Source organism: Pleurodeles waltl, chromosome 8, assembly GCF_031143425.1.
Source record: "Pleurodeles waltl isolate 20211129_DDA chromosome 8, aPleWal1.hap1.20221129, whole genome shotgun sequence".
In the NCBI taxonomy this organism is placed as follows: Eukaryota; Metazoa; Chordata; class Amphibia; order Caudata; family Salamandridae; genus Pleurodeles; species Pleurodeles waltl.
Genome location: NC_090447.1, coordinates 617,881,095 through 617,888,332, shown reverse-complemented (window position 1 = coordinate 617,888,332; position 7,238 = coordinate 617,881,095). Strand labels below are relative to the sequence as shown.

Genomic DNA, 7,238 nt, shown 5'->3' with positions numbered 1-7,238 from the left:
ACACCTTAGGGGTGACTTATCTGTAAAAATAAGGTCGTTTAAGATTTTGGAACTACTTTTAATTCCAAAGTCGAATTTGCCTGTAACTTTAATTTAAAAAGCAGCCAGCAAGGCAGGCCTGTCTTTAAAACGACACTGGGCACTTCAGCAGTGCACCTATGGGGGCAGTACCTATGCTGGGGTCCCCAAACCTCCATGCCCTACCATATACTGGGGACGTGTAGGTAGGTTAATTTTGACAATTATAATTAGCCTAATTGGCATATCCACTTTACACAGAGCACTGGCCCTGGGACTTGTAAGCAGTACCCAGGGCACAGCCAAGAGTCAGTAACCACCAGTACCTGTCCAAAAAGTTTGGGGGGTGACCAGGGCAAAAAGGAGGACTTTCCTACAGTACAATAGCAGTAAAAAATAAAATAATTTATACAACAGTGAAACTATAAATCAATCACTGCAAAAGCAATTTATTTGCACATTTCTTTTTTATTATATTAAATAAGAGATAAAAGAACCGAAAGCAGACATATCACAAAACTACAAACAAACATTTACAAATCATACAAAGATATTGTGTGTACATGAATCAGCACAAATATACAATAACAACAATACTCTTCAACAAAGATTATACTCCAGACATCCTTTTAATTTCAAGGGAATGTGGTCCTTAACAAAACTTAAAATGTTAATCCTCATAGAAGATGGTTTTATCATATAAACATCTCTAAAAAACGACTACTGTAGTCTGTGTTGAAAGAAAGGTGTTTCATAAACATTCCTTATAGGTCTCAATTAATATTTGTGCATAACCTCTCCATAAACAACAAGGTCGACCCGTTTTGGCAGTTTCTAATTGTGGGCTTCTTCAGGAATATAGGAGAGCGAAGTACCTATTAAAAAACGAAACACTCATTACACAAAAGGCAACTTCAATTACATGTATTTTAAAAACGTTTGTGTTGTAACACATTTTTAGTGTCTCAGCACACCGCCCCTCGTAATTTAGTGAAGCTCAAGCCATACAAAACCAAGTACAAAGAAGCCCTTCTGTGTTTAAACATCTACATGTTAAATTACAAACAAAGTGTAGATATTATTACAACCTACTTAAGTGATACCATTGCCAAATCAAGGCCCGAAAGTCCCAGATATAAATCAATCAAGCAACTTACTGCTTGTTTAGACCAAAAAGCCAAAAATTGTATAGAAGAAATTTAAAAAAGCGCCTGGGGGGAAAAACAAAAAGGGAGAATAGAAATGAAAGACGACTAATTGCTCTAAGCGAAAGGTCATATTACCATTCTCCATTGTTTACTATCCTCACCTATTAAAGCTTTACAACTTACTTATTCAGACAAAAATGTCCGACGTGTGTGATGCAGCTTCTTATGTATATCACGCTTCTCGATTACCGAGCGCTTCGGTGGAGTAGGAGGAAGTATGAAAATGTATGCTGCTCCCTGAAAAGTTTCACCTTCAGCGTACTCGCTTGCCGCCACCGCTCGTGTCTATTCACCCGTTGGCTATCTTTTCGCACTTTCCATTAGGGAAGGAGCAAGACTGTTGGCTGCGTCTCCCGTCAAGATATATACACGCACTGAGCCGCCTTCCGTGACGGCCATCTTGAAACAGAGTTATTCTCTGGGAAAACCCTATATTGGATATATCGCCCACAAGGCGGCCATCTTCAACTAGACTTTGTATAAATATCTATATACATATAGGGGCAACTTGTGAGGCCACCATCTTCAAACACTTGTTTTATCGATCTGCAATTCTCCATGGCGGCCATCTTAAAGTGTGTAATATCGATGGCGGCCATCTTTGAATGGACCTGTTCTCATTATCTTGATTCCGAACAAACAAAAATAATTCTATAGCAGGACCGGAGGCGAGGATTATGCAGTTCTTTCTTCACTTTTTATTAACCAGCAGATTCAAAGTAAAACAAAACATTTAACAGACTACAACTCCCATGAGGAAACCATGAACCAATAACCATCAACATTATTGACATTATAAATGCCATCGCGTAACGTCATCCATCCTCTTTCTTCACTGCTCCGTGACAGATAAGTGCCTTTCCTGCCTCTTGCTATTGTTCTGCCTAGTCGTAGAGCGTGTACTTGACAATTTGGTTGCGCGTGGCGAGCGCAATTGGTTTCTCGATTCCTTTTCAGGTTTTCTTGTTGTAGCAACTCTGTTGCTACGGTCACGCGGTAGGCTTTAGAGCCCGAGCGCGTTTGTTGCTGCGGTGACGTGTCGGGCGCACATCCCGTTTTTTGGCACCGCGACTGCAGCGCGCGCGTTTTTCAACGTGCGCTGCTGCGTTTTTTGTCGCCTTGGGCTTGATCCTTCAGCCCGGTGCCAGACCCCCTCCTGGGACACCGCTTGGGCGGTTGGTTACTTCAGGAATTTCCCCTTGCAGGGATTTCACTCTCTTTCGACAGGAGTAGGAGGGGGTTGTTCCCACAGTTTTGGGGTGCAGATTTTTTGCTTTTTCTCCTGTCTATACGGTATGCAACCTGCCCAGGACCAGGAGTCCTTTCCCCTCATGCCCTCTAAGGCCCCTCCCCTCCGCGCTCTCCCTTCTGGGGTGGAGGTGGTTTTATCGCAGGCCATTGCGCAGGCTTTGGCTCCTTTCAAAGAAAGCATGACGCAACTGACCGCGCAGGTTTCTAGGGGCCCTGGCGTGACGGGGGTGACAGGGGTTGCCCACGGGGCTTACCCCAGGAAACCACGCAAGCGTAATGCGGGGCACCTTGGGGAATCGGAGGTTCCTCCTTCCTTTTTTGATAAGGGTGCACCCTCGCAGCTGCGGTTACCCTCCCGGGAGGGTTCTTTGCCTGGGGTTATTGGTGACAAAGGTCACCCCAAATCCGATCTCCTCGTGGGATCTGCATTGGGCATGGTTGATGATTCGGACGGAGACTCTTCCTCAGCTGAGGATCTGGAAACGGGGCGTCCGTCGCGTCCGGCTGCCTCTATCCCGGATGCTCCCGACCCGGGGGAGTCGGATTCCGACATGTTTGAGCCGGAAGGCATTTATCATCCCCGCTCTTCCGAATGGCACCCGGATCCTAAGGTGGCGGATTACGTGGTGGGTAAACTCCGTCAACATCTAGACAAAGAGGTGCGGGCACGACTCAGGGCAGAGTGCCCCCGCCCCACTCTTCCTGATAGAGTGGCCGCCACTCCGGAGTTGGACCCGAAGCTTTGTACTTTCTTTGCGAAGTACGTTAAGGACCCAAAGAAGGGGATTGATAGGTCTTGGCGGGCATGCCAAGATAAACTCCTGGACGTCGTGGGACCCCTCACACAAATCATCCAATTGGCTGAGCGGGCCAAATTGTCGGGTACACCGCTTCAGACTGAGGTTGTGGCGGGTTGGGCCCAGCAGGCTTTATGCCTTCTGGGTAATGCCAACTGCGCCATTTCGGCGGAGAGGTGCCGTTCTCTGCTGCTTAAGATTGACCCCAAGCTGGGGGAATTATCAACCTCAGAGGCAGGGGCGGTGGCGCAGGGGAATCTTTTTGGTGACCCCCTTCGTCAAGGAGCTGGGGAGGTTTGTGGCCACCTTTTCGGCCCTGGACAAGGTCCAGTCCTCCATAAAGAAAATTTCCCAGGAAAGATTTTTGGAGGGGCCGGAAGAGGTAGGGGTCGCTCTTCCGGCCCCCCAATTCCAGCAAAGCCCTGGTGCTTCCCACCAATTCCACTGGCAAGACGGTCGTCAGGGAAACTTCTTCCCCAACAGGGGGAAAGGGCAGAGACGAGCGGGTAGAGGAGCCCGTGGTGCAGCCAATGCTCCGGGAGGACCCTCTGGTAAGGATTACCCCTTCTTTCCCTCAAAATCTGGTGGGGCGGCTCCGCGAGTTCAAACACAACTGGGAGCGCATCACGTCGGATGCATGGGTGCTTCAAACGGTGTCAGGTTTTCACATAGAGTTTTGGGGCACCCCAGTCCAGGACTCAGTTCCCAACCCTGTGGTTTTTTCGGACGCGGATTCGCGCCTCGTAGATTTGGAGGTACAGGACCTATTGCGCAAAGGCGCTATTTGCCCCACGTCACTTCATCCAAGGGGGTTGATCAGCAACCTCTTCCTGGTGGAGAAGCAGGACAAAGGGTTTCGCCCGGTTATCAATCTGCGGGCCTTCAACGAGTGGGTGGTGTATCGCCACTTCAAAATGGAGGGGATTCATCTCCTGCGGGATATGTTACTCCGAGGGGACTGGATGGTCCGTCTGGACCTCAAGGACGCGTACCTCACAGTCCCCATTTTTCCTCCGCATTGCAGGTTTCTACAATTCCGGTGGCAGCAGCAGGTATTCGAGTTCACCTCTCTCCCCTTTGGCCTGTCCTCTGCCCCGTGGTGCTTCACCAAACTCCTCAAGCCGGTGGTGGAGCTCCTGCGTTCGAGGGGAGTCCGCCTCATTATTTACCTGGACGATATCCTCCTGATGGATCAGTCCAAGGATTTTCTTATTTCCAATCTGAACACGACTATTGCGCTACTTCAGGATCTGGGGTTTGTGATTAATTTCCAGAAATCCGACCTGACCCCATCGCAGTCGATGACATTTTTGGGGTTTCTGATAGATTCCCAGGCGGCTTCCCTGAGTCTCCCGCTCCAGAAAATTGCAAAGATCAAGAAGGAGCTGAGGATCGTACTGAGACGGGACAAGATCTCGCTTCGCCAGTTAGCCAGAGTGGTGTGGTTACTATCCTCATCGATTCAGGCTATTTTTCCAGGCCCTCTTCATTACAGGGCTCTCCAACGCCTCAAGGCATATCACTTACGAAGGGGGCTGACCTACTCCGAAAGGATTGCCCTCAATGCGGAAGCCAGAACGGAACTGATGTGGTGGTTGGATCACATGGAAGCATGGAACGGGAGGGCCATCTTCGGCTCTGCACCCGATTTGATCATAGAGTCAGATGCCAGTCGACACGGCTGGGGAGCCCGTTGCGGGGATTTGTCCTTCGGGGGTCAGTGGACGCCTCAGGAACACGATCTCCATATCAATTGTCTGGAGCTTCTGGCGGGTTCGTTCGCGATCAAATCCATGACCCGAGACAGGGTTTCTTGTGTGGTCCTTCTTCGGATGGGCAATGTTTCGGCAGTTCAGTATATCAACCGCCTGGGGGGAACCTGTTCCAGGACTCTAGCCGAGCTGACAAAGGATTTTTGGCATTTTTGCCTCGCCCACCAGATTTCAGTCACAGCGGAATACCTACCCGGCATTCACAATGCCATGGCGGACTGGAACTCCAGATACCTGACGGATTCCAGCGATTGGCAGCTGGACCCAGCAGTTTTCCGGGCGCTTATGGCCCATTGGGGTCCTTGTACGGTGGACCTGTTTGCCTTGAGGTGGAACGCGCAGCTTCCCCGCTATTTCAGTTGGCGCCCCGATCTGGGGGCGGAAGCGGTGGATGCGTTGCAGCAGGACTGGACCTCCTTTCTGGGGTACGCATTTTCCCCCTTCTTGCTGATTCCGAGAGTTCTATCTCTGGTACGCCGTCAACGAACCACGATTATTCTGGTGACTCCGTTGTGGCGCTCTCAGGCGTGGATCCCAACCCTGTTGGAGCTGTCGTGCGACTCTACTCTTCGCCTTCCTCTACACCCTTCAATTCTTCGGGATGCATCGGGCCAGTGCCATCCGTTGGTCCGCTAGGGTCACCTGAAGTTGGCGACCTGGAAGATTTCCGGAGCCGCTGGCACGATCACAGACTTTCGCAAGAGGCTCAATCCCTCATTTCCCAAGCCTGGGCCCCTGGGACTGGAAAGAGGTACAGGTCAGCCTGGTCTAGATGGGCTAGCTGGTGTCTGGACAGACATACTGATCCCGTGGGGGCCCACCTTACAGATGTGCTAAATTTTTGGGCGGAACTGGCCGCTTCAGGGTTATCATATTGCACAGTGAACTCTTTTCGGTCTGCTATCTCGGCTGGGCATCCGCCTTTAGAGGGCTACCCAGTGGGATCCCATCCATGGGTTTGCAGACTGCTCAAGGGGGTACGCCTATCCCGCCCTCCCCTCCCTAGATATTCTGAATTATGGGATGTTAACTTGGTTCTAAGGCTTCTATCATCCTGGTAGGATAATTTTCTCCTTTCCAGGAAACAGTTGTCAGCGAAATTGTCGATGTTATTTTGTCTCATTTCCTGCAAGAGAGTCTCAGACGTTCGGGCTCTTGATGTGACGGCCAGAGTTTTTTCTCCTGAAGGCGTTACCTTCATGATCTTGCGACGGACAAAGTGTGGCACTAGATCAGTCTCTTATCCGGCGTTTCCTTTTGCCCCAAAGTTGTGCGTGGTGCGTTGTTTATAGCATATGAAGAAACCACGGCTGCTCTTCGCCCCTCTTGGGAGAACCAGTTATTGATATCCTTACAGAGGCCGTTCAAGGCGGTCTCGTCACCTACCATTGCTAGGTGGGTTAGATGGATCCTTTCCGAAGCGGGGTGGACATTCAGGTCTTTGCCGCCCATTCAAATCGAGGGGCCATGGCTTCTAAAGCCGTCCAGGACGGTGGTAGATTAGAGGACATCATGAACGCGGCGGATTGGTCCTCGGAGTCAGTTTTCAAGAAATTTTATTTTAAACCGATCCATGAGGCGGCCTCGCAGGTGGTAAGTAAGCTTTGAACTTGCATAATCCTCGCCTCCGGTCCTGATATAGAATGTAAAATTTCCTAGCTATCATGAAGGAAAGTTTCAATTCTATTAAGGACACGGAGGCGAGGATTATCCCTCCCGTCACATGTTAAGTTCCACCCGCCCGCAATGGACATGGGACCAAGTTCAAGGTGGTATACTTTAGGTATTGGAATGCAGGCTCCGTTGTACGATGTGTTTTCTACTGTATAGTTTTCTGTTTACAGTGATGTAACATTTGGGTATGTGTACCCGATGACTGTTTCTTTATTTATAATTGCGTTGTATGCCTAATGTTTCTTAGGTTTCAGCGGTTATGTCTGGCAGTTAATTATCTGGGGGCTGATGCCGTATCACTTTTGCTTTGAGGTGCTGAGTCAACATCTACTTGAAGTTCTGCTGTTCCTTCGCAGTGAAGTCGAGGGTGGATGACGTTACGCGATGGCATTTATACTGTCAATAATGTTGATGGTTATTGGTTCATGGTTTCCATGACTACGGACTCATGGGAGTTGTAGTCTGTTAAATGTTTTGTTTTACTTTGAATCTGCTGGTTAATAAAAAGTGAAGAAAGA

The 7,238-nt window shown here is 49.2% G+C and overlaps 1 long non-coding RNA gene across 1 annotated transcript; it reads right to left on the bottom strand.

Annotated features, from left to right (window-relative positions):
- Window positions 1-628: 628 nt before the first annotated feature.
- On the bottom strand, window positions 629-1,714 carry LOC138249132 (uncharacterized). Its single transcript, XR_011194738.1, has 2 exons — window positions 1,350-1,714; window positions 629-893 (listed from the first exon to the last, which is right to left on the bottom strand). It is a non-coding gene; the product is annotated as an uncharacterized lncRNA (long non-coding RNA).
- Between the last annotated feature and the right edge of the window lie 5,524 nt (window positions 1,715-7,238).